At 43.3% G+C, this 17,663-nt stretch overlaps 1 protein-coding gene across 7 annotated transcripts in view; it reads right to left on the reverse strand.

Annotated features, from left to right (window-relative positions):
- KLF12 (KLF transcription factor 12) overlaps positions 1-17,663 on the reverse strand; it is a 255,540-nt gene that overhangs the window by 202,560 nt on the left and 35,317 nt on the right. For 4 of the 7 annotated variants that reach the window (XM_054188506.1, XM_054188505.1, XM_054188500.1 and 1 more), the window contains one exon: positions 15,287-15,352. The exons of the other annotated variants lie outside the window; for them this stretch is intronic. The gene's annotated coding sequence lies outside the window, so the exon portion shown is untranslated. The remainder of the gene's footprint in view (positions 1-15,286; positions 15,353-17,663) is intronic. 7 annotated transcript variants of the gene reach the window in all.

Here is a 17,663-nt window from a genome sequence, read left to right on the forward strand (position 1 = left end):
AGAGAATATACAGCTCGGGGACGGAGGGGGAGAATCGAACACAAAAAACCCACACCAACGAGGACAATAAAAAAAAAAAAAAAACACAAGAAAAAACCCAACCACGAAAGCAAAGCATCCTCTGTCTCAAAACATAGTCATAAGACTTGGATGTTTTAACTTTTAACCCACATTCTCCAGGGAAGGGATGGAAGGAGGGAGGATAAATACATGTTGCCTAAGAAGGCTTAACAAACCAGATTCACTGTTACAATGTTGTTTGTAAAATACAAAGCCAGTTTCACCCTCATGGATTTTGAAGTGTGAAACACAAGGGATTTAAGTTAATTATTATACTGGCAAGTCATAAAAGTCTTAAGAGAAGTATGGGAAGAACAGTTTTACATATTAGCTTTCACAGAAAATAAGATAAAAACCCCACAGATTTACGACACTTTTGATTATGACTACACTGTATAAATATAGCCTGAGGCAGGGAAAAAACCTCACATTGGTCTAGCTCGAATTTTTAATATCATGAATTTTTAGCTAATCCTTCAAGATAATGTATTAGTAATGCTGTAGACCTAGTGTTTCCTTTTCCTGTACACAAATACGTGACCCGACTGTGTGAGGTGCCTGGGACACCCATTTACGTCGGGAGCATGGGGTGTTTCACAGCCCAGCAGAGGTTTATTCACAGCCTCCAAGCATCAGGTCCCTTGTTAAAAATCACTGCTATCATGCCATTTACCCAGAAACAGGTTTTGACTGTGGCAGTAGCACTTTCTAGCTCATGACATAGACTAAGATGTATCTAATAGATGAAAGCTGTACTTTAGAAAAATGACTATGGTTTAATTATTTATTTTACTTCTTGCATTCCTTATTTCATACTTAATTTAATACCCTATTTCTTTTAATCAAGTTAAAAATCAAAGCACATGGAATCATAGAATGGCCTAGGTTGGAAGGGACCTTTCAGATCACCTAGTCGAACCATCAACCTGACAAAAACCATCACTAAACCACATCTCTAAGCACTATGTCTACCCGTCTTTTAAATACCTCCAGGGATGGTGCCTCTACCACTTCCCTGGGCAGCCTGTTCCAATGCTTAATAAACCTTTCAGTGTGAAAATTTTTCCTAAGATGCAATCTAAACCTCCCCTGTGAAGCCGTGCTGACTGGGCCTGATCGCCTGGTTGTCCTTCATATGCCACATAATGGCGCTCAGGATGATCTGTTCCATGACCTCCCCAGGCACCAAGGTCAGGCCTGCAATTCCCCGGATCCTCCTTCCGGCCCTTCTTGTGGATGGGTGTCACATTTGCTAGACGCCAGTCAACTGGGACATCAAGGAGTGCAACGTCCTTCTCAGGAACAATCCAGACCCAGTGCAAATAGTCCCCAACTTTAGTCCTGTTTTCCATCTAGGAAACCTTTTGTGCACTCCAGCCACAGCTTTCTCAGCCATAAAGCAGAACAGCCACTCTACCAGGAGAAGGCAGTCACGTTTCCTGGTGGAGGGCACAGTTAATCAAAACAGATGAATCCATCTGAAAGCATGGTGCCACGAGCCCTTTCCTCCCCTCTCCCCACTCTGGATTTACCTCATTGACTCTCATTCATGAGAGTTCATGAGAGGTTTACCACCTCTGATGTTCACCTGAATAGTCCGGAGAACTAAGGTCACCAAACGTGTAAAATGACATTTGACTTTTAAAAATAATTAATTTTCAGACAGATTAGTGAACTGAATCTGCTTGCCCAGAGGCCAAATCACTACTAGAGCCAGCACAAGGAAGGGAGTACAAATGGACGGAGAAGGGGAGATGGAGACCACTGCTTCTGGCACAGCGAGGTGCAGGGTTTGCTAAGTCTGTCTTACCAAAAACACCTCTGGTGGACAAATGGGACAACATGCCAACTGCTGACTGCTACTGCAGAACTGAAACGCTTTCCAGAATTCTTACATTCTTCAATAACGGCATGAATTTTGCAGAGAATTTTTAAATAACATAAGACAATACTCATACCCTTTCCTTTGAGGGTGGCAGAGCACTGGAACAGGCTGCCCAGAGAGGTGGTGGAGTCTCCTTCTCCAGAGATATTAAAAACCCGCCTGGACACGTTCCTGTGCAACTTGCTCTAGGTGACCTTGCTCTGGCAGGGGGGTTGGACTAGATGATCTCCAAAGGCCCCTTCCAACCCTACCATTCTGTGATTTTGACTGGTGTATCAAGACAGAGAGATGTCAGGAATTCATCAGCAAGAGCTGGTAGGATCATGTTCTGTGGCCCCATAATCATTTCATTTTTCCTGTAATTTTGGAATTGTCTCCGGACTCGTCTGCTGTTGACAGAGCTATACATTTTCTCACTTAAACTTCAGTGGGATCAATCCTTAATGTAATTGCAGTCCCGAAGTAGTGAGCGAAACATAAAGAGAAGCCTCCATAAAAAGGCAATGAAGAGTCCACAGGAGTATTTTTATTTCTCAACGCTCTTTTGCTTTACGCTACAGACATGCTTCAAAAGAAAATGAAATTAACCCATGAGTGCTATTTAACTGTTAGATATGATGCCAATGGGCACTTTAACAAAGACCAGACAAGCAGAGACAAGAGGTAGGATACGCTGTGATGACTTTCAGTACTTTGCTTCCATACAAATGAACACGTTCAAATCTTTACCTGAACAGTGTCTCACAGCATGCAGGACAAAAGGCATATTTAAATTACACGTTTGTTTAGAGAGGCAAAAGAAAATAAAATTACAATGAACGCTCCAAGATTTGCTTGTAGTTCCAGCAAAAGGGAGAAACATCTTGAACCCAGTTGCTGAGCCAACAGAGCACACATTCCTACCTTCATCTAGGAATACTTCAGCATAGTCTCTACAGACGACTTATATTTAAGAAACTGATCCTCCACGGTAATTCAAGGCTACCGCTATTACTGGGCAACTCCAGTCATATACAGACCATTAGCTTCCTTTTCTGGACATCATGCCATTTCTATTATATAGAAACTTCTTTGCAGTACTGTACAATGTACAACTTCTCCAGTCAGTCCGGTTAACTTTTTTTCTACTGGCAGCCGATAATTTATACCTGAAGTGACTTTGATTTTATTTTTATTGAGATACCCTATGCTAAGTTTCCACTCAGAACACATTTTTACAGCTGAGAATTATCAGCCCCTGAAGATACAGATTTCCAGTGGAAGCATGAACATATTTAACTAGAGATGGTAAAAGAAATACGGGTTTTCAGCTACTTAATATTATAAAAAACCTTTACTGTAAGAATATAAAAAGAAATGGACAGTTCAAGGTAAAACATTATCTACAATCACTTCCATACATGTCCTATCTTTATGACTGCTGGCTGCAACCTTTTTAAGGTCCTTTCACTGATAGTGCTTATCTCAGCTTTCGTTTTAAAAGTGCTTTTTTTTTTTTTTAGACTTCTTGCAATGAAGGACCCTTCAAACTACAGATCAAACTGCTGGATTTTTACTTTGTCCCAGTGATTTTTCACCACCAGCTATTCGTAATCCCAACTATCTTCTGATATCAGAACCACAAACAAACAGGTACCATAAACTGTGATGTTTAAATGGGGCAGCTACTCAGTATGTGGAAGCTGAGCATTACCTGGCACCTACAAACAGACCTGAGGTCACATCCAGCACCCAGCAGTGTCCACAGATCCCCCGCTGCAGCTCTGAGCTCGCAGCAACCTGGTCCTGAAGCTCCGGCATACAGAAACCCACGATGGGGACGTTGCGCCTGGGAAGAGAGAGGCACTTCACAGCAGGATCAAAGCCTTCACCCACACTTTTAAGAGATGACCAGAATTAGCAAGCTGCTAATGTGCCAAAAAAAGGCTGATCTTGAACCCAAATCCTCTGCATAAGGTACCAGAACCATGGTTCCCGCATCCAAAGAACAAACATTATTCACTTGAGAAGAGCTGACAAAGTTTCACTCTTGTCCCAGCCAGGAACAAGAGATCTGCTCTTCCAGAAGGTACCTAGAAGCAACGGACAGCACAACTGCTCCAGCATCCAAGGCAGTCCCACCTTCTCAGTGCTGTTTCATGCGTTTGGATACTCCCTGAAGAAAGTCACTGAAGTCCCTCGTTCGGGTCCAGCCCCATGCATGCCTTCTATGACCATCACTTGCAGACACCAGGTGACCTTGCCTTTCTCTGCGATTAGAGCAGATCCTTCTCTGGAGCTCCAAAAACAGCCAGTGGGGCAATAATTTCAGTAGTATGTGAGAATACACTGTTTTTCAGTATGATTTAGGCACTCCCAAACTTTCTCCCTGAAGGAAGAAGATGAACAGACCAAGCACATCAGCCACGCAATGAGGAACACAGCGGCACAAGAGCAGAGGAATCTCCTCCAATTCTTCCACTAACAGAGGGAAGCAAAGAGAGGGACATGGCAAGTGGCAGCAGTTACCTTTAGGGACAGGAGGAACAGCAGCAGTATAACCTCCTCCCAGGAAAGGAAAAGGATGGACAGAGGAAGAAAAAATAGCACTAGAAGAATGAACATGAGGAAGAGAACAGAATATGCAAAATAAAAAAAAGTGGGCAAAAGGAGGAAGAACGGAATAAGTGATGGAGAGAGAGGAAATACAAAAGAAATGGTGTAAACTTCTACAGCTCTTTCAGTATGAAAATTTTAAATCCTTTAAGAAGTTTCAGAATAATCCTCTGAGGGAACAATGTCTTTTTTTGCTGATGTTGTTTGGTTGGGTGTAGTGGTTTGTTTTTTGGGGTTTTTTTTGTTTTTTTTTTTTTCCCTGCTTCTCTGTTTTTACAGAAAGCGTTGGATCAGAAAGCTGAGTGAACTGACCACTATCAGGAAGTGAAGTCATCGAGACAGGCTCTGTCTATTGATTTTAAATGTTTTTAAATCACAAGAGCATCTTGCATATGCATAGTCACGAGCAAAAAACCAGAATGGAAAGAGACACAAAAAGGTGAGTGAGCCATAAACAAGACATCAGAGAAATGTGAATGAGACACTAGTACAAAGATGAGTCAGATACGGAAACAGACAAAAAATGCGTTCACAGAAGCCAGAGGATGGAAAAATAGAAAAATGCACATTTAAAACTACTCAGCTGTAATGCTTGTGCTTTCTTTACTTTTACAATATACATATCTGGGCACAGCCTGTATTTATGAGGAAAATAAAATGGTGATAGGACTGGCAGGAATACTTTCATTATATTAGTATTTCTGGCTATTGTGAATTTCAGAAAACCAGTAGCAAGACAGAAGGAAGAACTAGTATCTACTGCACCTGTGCTCCAGCTCTGCAGAAGCATGGCACCCCTCCCACCATGCAGGTTTCTGCTTTACTTGAACAATTTCTTGAAAGCATTTTCAGTTGTTGGGAACTACAGCAACCTCAGAGGAAGGAGTCATAGTCCACAGCAAGAGAGATCCGTTACCACCCTAGAGATTTTCTTGCTTTCTCCAGTGCCTTCCTGACTACAGCCAAATAAACCTGGGGATTGCTTTTAAAGCCTTGGGTTAGTTTTATTTTCTCCGATATTTACCTCCCCTAGAACTGGAGCAGTGCTCTGGGTCCAGCACACTCCTATTTTTTCTGCTCTCCAGCTCGCAAACATCTTGGCTTTTCCCAGCTCCTTTGGCTGTTTTCCCACCCAGACGCATACATATATAATAAAAGAATCCCCTACAAACGTTAGTCTGAGTATCCATGAAGAATTCTTTTTTTCCCCTGTTTGTCTCTCTTATCTTCCTGCATTTCTGGCCAAAAAGTTACAGAATGATAATGCAACCCTTCCTCAAACTGCATGGCAAGGATTGTTCCTGCAACAACCCTCCCCTCATTAGATGCAACAGCTTCACTTCACATCTGAAGCTGCAGGGACAGAAGAGTTGCACAGATTCAAGAAACTGCCAAGGAGGGGAGAGAAACACGAGACTCAACTGCTATTTCCAACCACTCTCCACGCAGCAATACCACATGTAAACGATTGAGGGTTTGAGAACATCTCCTCCTCCAACCACCACCACTGAAGAAGATGCGTCCCACTGCTGCTGAAACTGCCCCACCCAGTGGCTACCCTCCCTTCAGACCTGATATTCCCCAGCAGGGAACGATAACACACTCAAATATGCAGATAGCAACCTATGATAGGGTAAGGTTGGGGTAGCAGGTTTTTGGGGAAGGAGCTGAAAGAGAACGCGTGGTGAAACTCAAAGTTGCCTTGCCTGGCTTGCGCAGTCCTATTACGGAGCTCCTAGAACATGGCAACACAGTCTCACGTGGTAATTGGTTTGGAACTTGTACGCCTCTTACAGGTTTAGTTCAATAGCTTGAGAGGCATTTTCGAGAGCATCTCAGCCATTCAGACACATCCCATTGAGAGCCAGAATCACATTTAGCTGTCTCAGTCATTCAGACAATTTGAACATCCTACCTTTTACATTATCTTTTGCCGTTGTGGTCTATGTCCGCCTCCCCCTAATGTTTGGCATCTAATCAAAGTACCCAGACGGGGATCCGAGGTGTCCTAGGCTCTCCCTACAGACTGTTTACACAGGGACGGGCGTCTCTGGAGGTCACCACAGCCCACCTGAGATCTAGAAGGGCTTTTTACCTCTCCCTTGACCATAGCAGGAGCATTAAGATGACTACTACACCTTTACCCAAGGTACAGTGCCTCCATCAGGTGCTAAAGTTAAATGAAATTGTTTGTTGTATTTCATATCCATATATACACACGTATACATATTCATGTATAAATACATACAAATACATATATATATGTACATACAGACATGAATATATAAATACTTGCACTTAAGCATTCCTCAGCACAACTTGCACTCAAGCAGTAAGCTGCTCTTGCAAAGAAATTAACTGATCTGGGTCAGGGCAATCCCAAGCACCGATATAGGCTGGGCAGTGACTGGCTTGAGAGCAGCCCTGAAGAAAAGGACTTGGGGGTGCTGGTGGACGAGAGGCTCAACATGAGCCGTCAGTGTGCACTAACAGCCCAGAAAGCCAACCGTATGCTGGGCTGCATCAGCAGAAGCGTGGCCAGCAGGTCGAGGGAGGTGATTCTCCCCCTCTACTCCACTCTCGTGAGACCCCACCTGGAGTACTGCGTCCCGTTCTGGAGCCCCTACTACAAGAGAGATATGGACATGCTGGAACGTGTCCAGAGAAAGGCCATGAGGATGATCAGAGGGCTGGAGCACCTCTCCTGTGAGGACAGACTGAGAGAGCTGGGGTTGCTCAGTCTGGAGAAAAGAAGGCTCCGAGGAGACCTTAGAGTGGCCTACCAGTATCTTAAGGGGGCCTACAAGAAAGCTGCTGAGGGACTTTTTAGGATGTCGGGTAACGGTAGGACTAGAGGGAATGGATTAAAACTAGAGATGGGACGATTCAGACTGGACGTCAGGAAGAGGTTCTTCACCATGAGGGTGGTGAGACACTGGAACAGGCTGCCCACAGAGGTGGTGGAAGCCCTGTCCCTGGAAGCTTTTAAGGTCAGGCTGGATGGGGCTCTGAGCAACCTGATCTAATGGGAGGTGTCCCTGCCCATGGCAGGGGGGTTGGAACTAGGTGATCTTTAAGGTCCCTTCCAACCCTAACAATTCTATGGTTCTATGATCCAAGTCAGGACAGACTGTTATTTCTCCCATCCACTTTTACAGAACCTCTAAGCCTTTAGTGGGTGTGGGTGCATCCCCCAACACACTTTTGAACTGGCATAGCTCGAATCATACACAGCAGAGAAATTAATCCCATTAAGTTAAAAAAATATACACTAGAAAAAATAGTTACTATAGATTGAAGACAGCAACAAAGATGTGTAGTCTTGCAGATCACTCACGAACTTGGCAGTCCCTTCCTGATGATCACTTCTGCTTGCTCTTCTGAGATGCCAATGGAGCCAAGATCTACCAAGTGCCTGTTTGCAAATGAGCCCTCCACTTTTGCGAAGCTTTAATGAGGAAAGAGTCTTTGCATCGGTACACTGTCTTGCCTACTAACTACCAGGCTAAGTCTCCACGCAAATAGATTTGCGTGGTAGCGCAGCTCTCACACAGTTAACGCTAGTAGACACGTGCTTGGCAATGTGAATCTAGCTATAGGAATCAGCCAAAAACACTGTTTTGTTTTTAACATAACAAACTGGCACTCTGCCCTGTCATTACAGAAGGCTGCATCGAGAGGAGACAAGAGGGTCCTCTGCACCCCACCTGGGTCCCCTCACATCATATTTACTAGACCTCGTGCAGACAGTACTGCAAAACCAAATTCTGTATTTCTACTTAAAATATTGGTCATGTTTTTTGCGGGGCACTCTCACCATCAGGTAGCCAGATGGAATCACAGTCTGTTGAAAAGAAACAAACACAGATCAATAACTACAGTCTGTATTCGCGTGCTTTAAATATTGTCAAAACATGCAGGAGGAAAAGGCTGGTGGACTTCACAGTGAAAGCTCGATGCACTCCAATACTCCCGTACAGGGAACTAGCATCCACAGGAGTTAACTACAGAGGGATAAGTATCTGCAAGCAGACAAGTAAATAAATAAATAAGGATGGGGAGCATTTCACATTCTTTCAGTCATTTATATTTAATGATCTCAATACGACACAGTCTACAGTTCTCCAATAACAGAGCCGTACAACATGTGAATGAGAACAGGAAAGCATGAACCCAGAAATCAAACCCCAGCTCCTCTGGCTTTAAATTGGAAATAACAGTCCTTTCCCTATTGATTTTTTTTCTCCTCTTTCATTTGTGAAAAATTGATTTTTCTCGCCTCTGTTTGCTGGAGTGTCCACACCTGCAGCTCACGGCTTGCTTTAATCTTTGCATTTGTTCATCCATACCTCCAAGTAAGCCATGTCAAATAAGCATGTGTGAGCTCCTGTCCCACACTCACCAGTCATCTTGCCAAGTCTCAGAAATCCTATCCCTCCCACGTTATTACCAAAAGATGAGGAGGCCGCTCCTGCCTTCCCAGAGGATGCTCAGAAGCCCCTCCGGTAGCCGGAGACCCTCAGGACGAAGCCCGTGTCATGCATTTTTGCCAAAGGCCATCTCAGAGCAGCACCAAAAAACCTGGCACAAAAAAAAAAAAAAAAAAAAAAAAAAAAAGAAAAGCCTGGAAGAAGAGATACTTTTGGGAGGTCGAGATGAAAAGGCAGAAAGTACTCACACAATAAAGCCCTCACCACGGCTACTGCCCGTTTCTCTCACTCTCTCAGTGATGGATTTCACAAAGGAGCCCACACTACACTTTGCCGACCTACTCAGTTCCTCTGAAGACAGCTGGACTAGCTGGAAAAACGCCAGACAACTCCAGTCCTTCAAATCCCGCGGCTATAAAACTTTAAAGTTGTAACATACGTTTAAAATCTTAAAAAAAAAAAAAAAGTTTGACTGGAAGTTTTCCAGTGAGAATGATTTGGGGATTAATCCAAATAATAATTAAAAAAAAAAAAAAAAAAAAAAGAACAAGGCTAAATCTGCGGTGCTTATGAAATACTAATATTTTAGCACTGAATCCCTCCTACCAAAAAAAAAAAGATCTCTTAATTCTCAAACCAGGCCAGCCTGTGCGGCAGTATTTATGATGTGTGCACATGTCCGCTCTGAACACGTATGGCTTATTTCACTTTTGATCTGAACTAAGACTTGCAGATGTCAAAGCCATTAGTCCACTTTGGCAGTCAATCGCTTTCACACTAAAAAAAAAAAACAAACCCAAACACGCATGTAGCACAGAAAAATAGTAATTTGCATTTATCAGGCAACTGAATTTTAAGGCAACTAGCTATGTTGCAAGCTTATGCAACTAAAAAACTAGAATATATTCCTATTCCAGTATCCTTTCAGTGTTAACTGTTTGAAGTTTGACTTAAGTCAAATTATTTCAAGCCCTTCATAAACTGTTGTTATTGTCTTTCCCTGGCCCTTTGGTCCAGAGGCACAAATAACACACGAATTATGGTGTAAACCCACAATTATACAATTCCACGGTTCATTTATCAGACTGGCAAAAAAAAGGAGACCGAGTAATCGTGACGCAATCAACAGATATACAAATTATAAAACACATCTAAAACCCTAATTATCTATTTGTGATTCACTATAAAGTAACATATCTTGCTTATAGGCTACGGGAAAATTAAGAGAGGAAATTAAGTGACCCTCCCGGTGTCAAAGGGACAAACCCTCCAAGCGAGGGGACCTGAGGCAATGGTCCTCTACACGGTTACATCCTAAATGGACAGCATCCGTGCGGCACATTGCACGGCGACTCCCACAGCGACATCCTCCAGTACATGGCGAGGGGCGATTCGTCTTTTACGTAGCTGTGTCCTATTTGGTTGATTTTCTAAGCAGCAGCAATTCCCAAGGAAAAATAAAAATAAAAGCGCAAGTTCTACCACAATATTATTCATTAAAAAAAAAAAGTGTCTCACCCCTTGCAGAGATGAATGATTCATCGTTGTGCCCTGAGGAATAACCAGGCCGAATGAGAATGCCAGATAAAGAGACAACCACTCCACAAAACAAGTGCAGAGCAAGTAAATAAATGAGACCTCTTCCCTTCCTGAAAAGCGGGGGGAGCATTTTTCTGTGAATTTGGGTCTCCTCTAAACTTCAGAAAATTTGGTGTGCAACAAAACTTTCATTGAAGCAGTAACTGAGAACAGAGAATTATAACACAGGACCACAAACTCTGTGGCAAAAAGAGCAATTTTCTACTACCCTTCACAGAACCACAGAATGGCAGGGGTTGAAAGGGACCTTCAGAGATCATCTAGTCCAACCCCCTGCCAGAGCAGGGTCACCCAGAGCAGGTTGCACAGGAATGCATCCAGGCGGGTTCTGAATGTCTCCAGAGAAGAAGACTCCACCACCTCTCTGGGCAGCCTGTTCCAGTGCTCTGCCACCCTCAAGGTAAAGAAGTTGTTCCTTCTGTTATGAGCTGCTTTTCAGGCAGTTAGGTTGAGCTTTACTCCACATAAAGCTCTAAATGCCAAACTACCCTAATTAGGAGTTTGTTGGCCCTAAGTTTCAAATATAGTCAAATGAAGAGAGACAGAAGAGCTGAACTGCCACTGCCAATGTGTCCCTCTCTGGAGAGACCTTGCAACATGGAAGCCACCTCTGTACCAGCACATTGGCTTGGGCTATCAGCTCCTCCTGGTCCCCAGGGGAGACATGGTACCCACAAACTAGGTTGCTTTTGGAGGAAGCTAAACCAGAAACCCCTCTCCAGCTGCACCCAAAACGCACCCCAACCTCCAATGGGGCTGTAAGGGTCCGCAATAACAACTGCTGTCACCCTTTCCACGTACTTCTGCTGCTCCAGATCACCTGCTCATGTAGACGTAGCCTTCGACACATAGTTAGGTGAGACAAGTCTATACCTGGTAGTTTCAAGATTCTGCGACTGCTTCGAATGCATTTTAAAATAAGATCATGCTGCATGAGACATATGTTTTGCTCGTGTTACCAAATCAGTACTTGTTAGATATTTTATGGTTCCCTTTACTCTCCTTGGCTCCTGCTGCTTCTTTGAACCACCTTCCCCTCTTTTCCATGCAGGCTGAACACTTAAGTATGTTTACAAATAATTACAAAATCATGGGAAAGGGCCTCAAAAGACTGAAGTACTGAAGCTGAAGAATTTGCCAGCTTTGCACCTGGGAAGTAACAGTAGGTGTCCTGGGAACATGTGTGGAGGACACTGCTAGACTTCATGGACATCCTCTGATGAAAAACGCAGGCATCTGATCAGTGGTAGCTTTGGGCAGCAGCCCATCTGAAGCCATCACCCAAGGCTTCTCTGACTGTCAAAGGAGGGGGAAGAGAGGTGTCTAGAGCTGAGCACAAATCTCATAACACTCTTCCAGGTGTGGCTGGTAAAAGGACTAGCCCCAAAAGGAAAAGTTTGGGTCAGGTCACTGCAGGTAGGTAGCCCTTGCACAAGCATCAAATACCACCATGAAGGGTTATTATTTTGTGAATTTAACTACAGAAGCTTATACCTTGATAGTCTGAAGATGCTCTTTGCTTTAACTCATTTTATTTTGTCCATTAGGCAGAACAAAATGGAGTATTTGGAACGTCCTGACCAAAATTACTTATAATCCACGAGAAGCTTTAAAAAACAAGACTTCAGACTTGCTCCTGCCTCACCGGCTCTTATTCATCACCTCCCTGCCCTGAACCATGAAGCCCTCAATAATGACCAAGAATAAAAAGAACCACAACTAATGTATGTTGAATTCCAAAAGCCAAGGCATAACAAGTATCAAGAGCGAGTTGTAAGCTGTTCTCATAAGGTTGTTTTTTCATTTTAAAAATTAAAAATCCTTCTCTTCTGGATAGTACCCTCCATTGCTGAAATAGTAATATATATATTGGGTTTTATATATCATATAAATATACATTATATTATATATTTTTATATATATATGTAAATAAAAAAGTATGAAGTCTGCATGAGACCACCTTCATGCAACAATCTCAAAATTGAATTAATTTCCAAAACAATCATTTCCAGAGCATTAACATTTCCAACAACTAAAGCACACAGTGAGATGTAAAAGAGCTGAGCAGTTCAGTAGCTTCCTACAGGAAGCCTGCCGCAGAAGGAAGAATCCATCACTAGCCTTCCAGCTTCTTGTCCTGAACCAAAAATACACCTTCAGACTTCTTCCAGCTGAAAACTGAGCTGCTTTGAAATCAAAACAAACGCCACCATCTTGACAAAGACTAGGCAACAACTAAATTCAGTAAATCCTTTGGCATTAAGAAGCCAGATCTTTGCCACAGAAATTTTAGGTGATTATTTTGTAAAGAGTTTCACAACTGCAGAGACCAATGTACTAAGAGGAAAGCCTCTCTCTTATAACCCTCTGATGCTTTTTTTTTTTGCATGTATGTTCCTAGATAAGAAAAACATGTGAATCCCAGGAAGGGTTACGTGAATTATTTGTATATTTAAACTGCTTGCCCCAAGCAGGAAAAAAGACCACGCAATTATAAAACAATCTCAAATCCGCCAACCATAAAGAAAACAAAATGTAGAAGGTATGAGGATATTTAAACAAATGGAATTAATTCAGGTCCTTTGCTCCGTAGTATCTGAGCATCTTCCAAAAGGACATAAAGAAACATAACTAACATCTGTCATCTTACGCTTAGTCTCTCTCAAATCTTTCCTGGGAAAAAAACACATGCGCACCACAGTGCTTGGGGGATTTGGAGTTATTTCATTCTTCTTTTTGTCCCCCACATGCATCTGCACATTTGTTTATCCTTAGTCATGAGAACATGGATGATTTGAGAATGACCTCAGGGAAGAGGGATGGAGCAGCAAGATCTAGAAGAGTCTGAGCATCATTAAGGAAATAGATGGTCTGTGTCAAGAAACCGAGAAAAGTCAAAACGGAGAAGAAAAGAGGAGAAATACAGCTCATTACAAGCTCAATACAAGCTCAAGATGTCTTGCTGTATAAAAATTAACACAGACTATACGCATCTTCAGTTTTCTAAAAGGCCAGGAAAAATTAATGTATTCAGGGATATCCAGCTTTTTCAAAGGTTGTATGGTACAGTCTCCTAACACACTCCTTTCATTTCTACCATCTCTCACCAGAAAAGCAGTTCCCCTTATTTTTTCAGTAGTATTTTTAAGGCAATCACAACTCAAGTATCTGGAAACATAGCTCAGAGCTTCTAAACTGTTTTCCACTTACTGCACAAGGAATGCTCTGCCTCCCTCCCGTGTTCTTGCCATTCCCAAAATAGCCCAAAATTCCCACTCTTCAGGATCTGTGAACCAACAAAAAAGTTGGAGAAGTCTCTTGCTGCAACCCCGCCACGTTCAAACGTGAGAAACAGCCCCAAACAGGAAGACACAACTGCAACACATTTGATAACAACCACCAGCACCGTCTTCGGGGGTCACTTAGGCTTCATTTCATCTTTCAGGCAATGCGGGTAACTTAAAAGTAACACAAATGTTAATTGGCTATCCTACCACAGATCAAAACACTTAGAGAGGAGATGTTTACGGTCACCAAGTAATATTAAGTTTAATCTCCCTGTCTTCAGAACAGAAGACAAAAAGGAAAGTGGGAAATATGGTTCATGAGAGGGTGTTAAATCGGACAGTCTTAACCGCAGGGTCATACAAGCACTGCCACACTAATTCTCTCGCGGTCATTTCCAGAAGGAAGCTCCTACCATTCAGCACCAGATTTTCCATGCTTAAAACAAAGATTACAGCTTTCTGCCCAATTTTGAAGCATAGGAAGAGGCAAAAGGTAACTCAGTGTCCAGAACCGAATTCCTCTTTTCCAGTATGGCTGTCACTATCAGCACCAAAACGCCCTCAAAGATTGTTTGGTTCCCGCCCCCCACCTTAAAAATCCCATTTCACGTGAACTCTCTCACATCACGACACTCACATCCCAGAGCTTTCCTTACTGGTATTTCTGTCTTCCCGCCACCTGCTCTTTGATTTGGCAAATGGATTGTACCTTTCTTGTCTGTGCGCAGACTCTTTAAGATGCAGCAAATTTCTGCCCTCAGACTTCAGAGCAGGTAGGAAAAATCACTTTGGCCTTCCAAAAATCAAGTCCTCTTCTGGTCTATCAACCTGTTTTTAAGTTCTAGATCTCTGAGCCCTAACCCAAACAGCCCTCAAATGCCTTTTGAAGCTAAGTATCAAAGCAGAAAGCTCTGGACAGGTAGGTGGGAGCAGACAAAAGAGAAGTTTATCAGAGGACCTGACAAATTTTGCTTAGGAGAAAAGAAAAACCTCTCGTGGGTATCCGCGACTTCTAAAAACCACTGGCTTGTGCTCTCACAGGCAGCTGTCACCTGCCCTGGTTGGACCAGCAGCACGCGGGGACTGCAAACCTCTTCCTTCTCAGCGGAGAACGTCTAGAGACGTGACAGGGCAGGAGACCCTTGTGCCACATGGCATGCCCGTCCCTCCCCACCATCTATTTCCCACACCCACTCACACCCCGCTGTCTCTCAAACGGATCTGTCCTCCAGGACTGCCGATTTCTCACCTCCCCCAATCCAAACGAACACCACCAGGTCTTTAAATTCAACCGCACATTGCTTGACTTGTGCCACAGCAACAAGAAAACAAACCCAGGTTTCTTCACCCAGACAAGACGCTCCACCAAGCTCCTGGTGCTGGGGGTTGGACAGACATAGGCATGGAGGAGAAAGGCCCTGCACCCCTACCTCCCTCACAGGGCTCTCCCGGGCTGCTGCGAATCCTCTGAGCTCAACTTTGTCAGCTGCTGGAGTCTATAGACAAAAAAAAAAAAAACCACACATTAAAAATAAAACAAAACCTGTGCTGTCAGACAGGATTTTCAGAGGAGTCTGAGCTTCTCAGAAGTTAAGCATCCAACTCGAGGTATCTTACAGCGGTTAGGTTTTACGTGTGCTATTGCTTTCTTAAAGCTCGTCTTTAAGGCTGGGGAGCACATAATCAAGAAACCTAAAAGACTCCTGTGGCTTTCAGGAGGCGTGGGTGTCAATGCAAAACGGTACTCTGAACTTTAATTCTTCCATTACAAGACTAATTTGTTGTAATAGATTTAATGGTATCACAGCCCCCTGCATATTTGCATTGCTCTGCAATATCAAAGTTTTCCAACCCAGCAGCTTCAGATCTGCATCACAGGGGAGGGAGAAAAAAGAAAAAAAAAAAAAAGGGAAAAAAAACCAACACGGTTTTAGGCCCTTCCCGTCTGGTAAATTTACAAACACAAGAAGGCAGCCAGAAACTCCCCAAAAGACAAAAACCAATCCAGCTGCAAAATTCACTTCTTAACACACAAATTACAGTGCTCAGTGATCCTCTCTGTTCATAAGGACAGCTAGGCACCAGGGGTTTGTGCTGTGCTACAGTAAACAGAGGTCTGGGCAAACTCACAAAGTCCAAAGTCCAAAGCTCCCCAAGGAAAATGTGTTGCTAGTAATTGTCTTTTAACGTGAGCTCGAGTAATTTCTCTCATCACAACAGCAGAGGCATCCAAGAGGAAGAGGACGGGGTTCTTAAACATGCCGATCCCAAGAGATTTTTTAAACAAAGCCACATAAGACGACGTATGTAAGGGAATTCCACGTTCTCTACAAAGACATCACAAGACAAGGGACTGCCGTCATCACCTCCTCAACCCATCAAGACACTTTATGAAAGCGACCACTGCATTTAGCCAAGTCAACATCAATCCATACCACCCATAACTGCACCTTACGTGCAAATGCTGCGCGAGAGCGAGGTACGATACAAGACAGAGCTAACCTAGTTACTCAGCTACAAAACAAGGTGCAGACCAGCCAGATCCGAGCTCTTTGTTCCTCCCACCCCAGCTGGAGAGTTCATCACCCGCCCAACCCACATGTCACGCTTGTAATTCAACCCCAGCGGTGACCAAAACGTGCTCGAGTCTGCACTTTCCTGACCTCGGAGGAAGCAAGATAACATCAGTCAAGTTCAGAAATTAACTGTCTGCTAAGTTCTGTCAAATTTCCCTCCGACGCAGGATGCCAAGAAGCACCAAGTCAGAACCAAACTATAAACACGTGCTCCCCCCTTGACCCCCGTGCTTTCTTTCCTGCACTGATTTCATGCACGGCCCTTCTGCAATTCATCAGCCGAGCTTGTGGCAGGTTAGCAAAGGGCAGTGGGGATAGGCTGCCCTTTCTCCTGACTCCCCGGCAGGGGCGAGCAGAGCAAGGAGCAATGCCACAGGCAGAGCAGAAGCAGCGTAGGGCACTGGTCTACCCTATAAAATGGCAGAGATCTCCTAAAAGTTGGTACTTACATGGAAGAAACAATAGGCAGGACCGAGCCCGGTACCACAAAGGTTCGGCATCCTTTTAAGCATTCACAGTAACGCACCAGAAAAAGACAACCAAGAACAGCAAAGAGATTAATAGGCGGCAGAATGAAAAATAGGCGGCCAACAAAAAAACCCAAAACTTCTTCTCAAAGATGATTAACACCACTTCTTATGTGGAATAATACAGCAGGTTAAAAGTGAAATCCACCCCTCCATCACGGTAGAGAAACAGATTTGCAGTGGAAAAGCTTGGACAAAAATTCTTAATTTATCTTTGGCAATTTAAACCATTTCACAATAACATGTCAGCCAAAAATCCTGGCTCATATGCCTCATTTTGTTATCATAGCCAAAGACTGGGAACTTCACTTCTGATGCTTTATACATAAATATAATCTACCTACATTGGAAAACACAGTGGGATAGATTCAACCTTGCCTGAGGTATATAAGTTCCAGGGATTTCTCTTCACTTGAGACAGAAAAACACATACCATGTACAAAATAAAAATTACTGCAAAACTTGGAGCTTCTTTACGAGTTTCAATCTAAATTCCAGGTCAGGCTGCAAGTGAGATGTATTTATGTGGCATTCAAATGATTAAGATGAGACATTATTTCAACAGTCGGGCTAATGCAGCCTATCATTTTCAGTAACCATTTTAAAACAAAAAAAAAATCCCACTCGATTTCTGCAACAGAACAAAACCACTGATAGGAGAGGTCTTTTAACTCCATGAAGTGAGCAACAGAATGCAAGGAGCC

The sequence above is a fragment of the Rissa tridactyla genome, chromosome 1 (assembly GCF_028500815.1).
Source record: "Rissa tridactyla isolate bRisTri1 chromosome 1, bRisTri1.patW.cur.20221130, whole genome shotgun sequence".
NCBI lineage: Eukaryota > Metazoa > Chordata > Aves > Charadriiformes > Laridae > Rissa > Rissa tridactyla.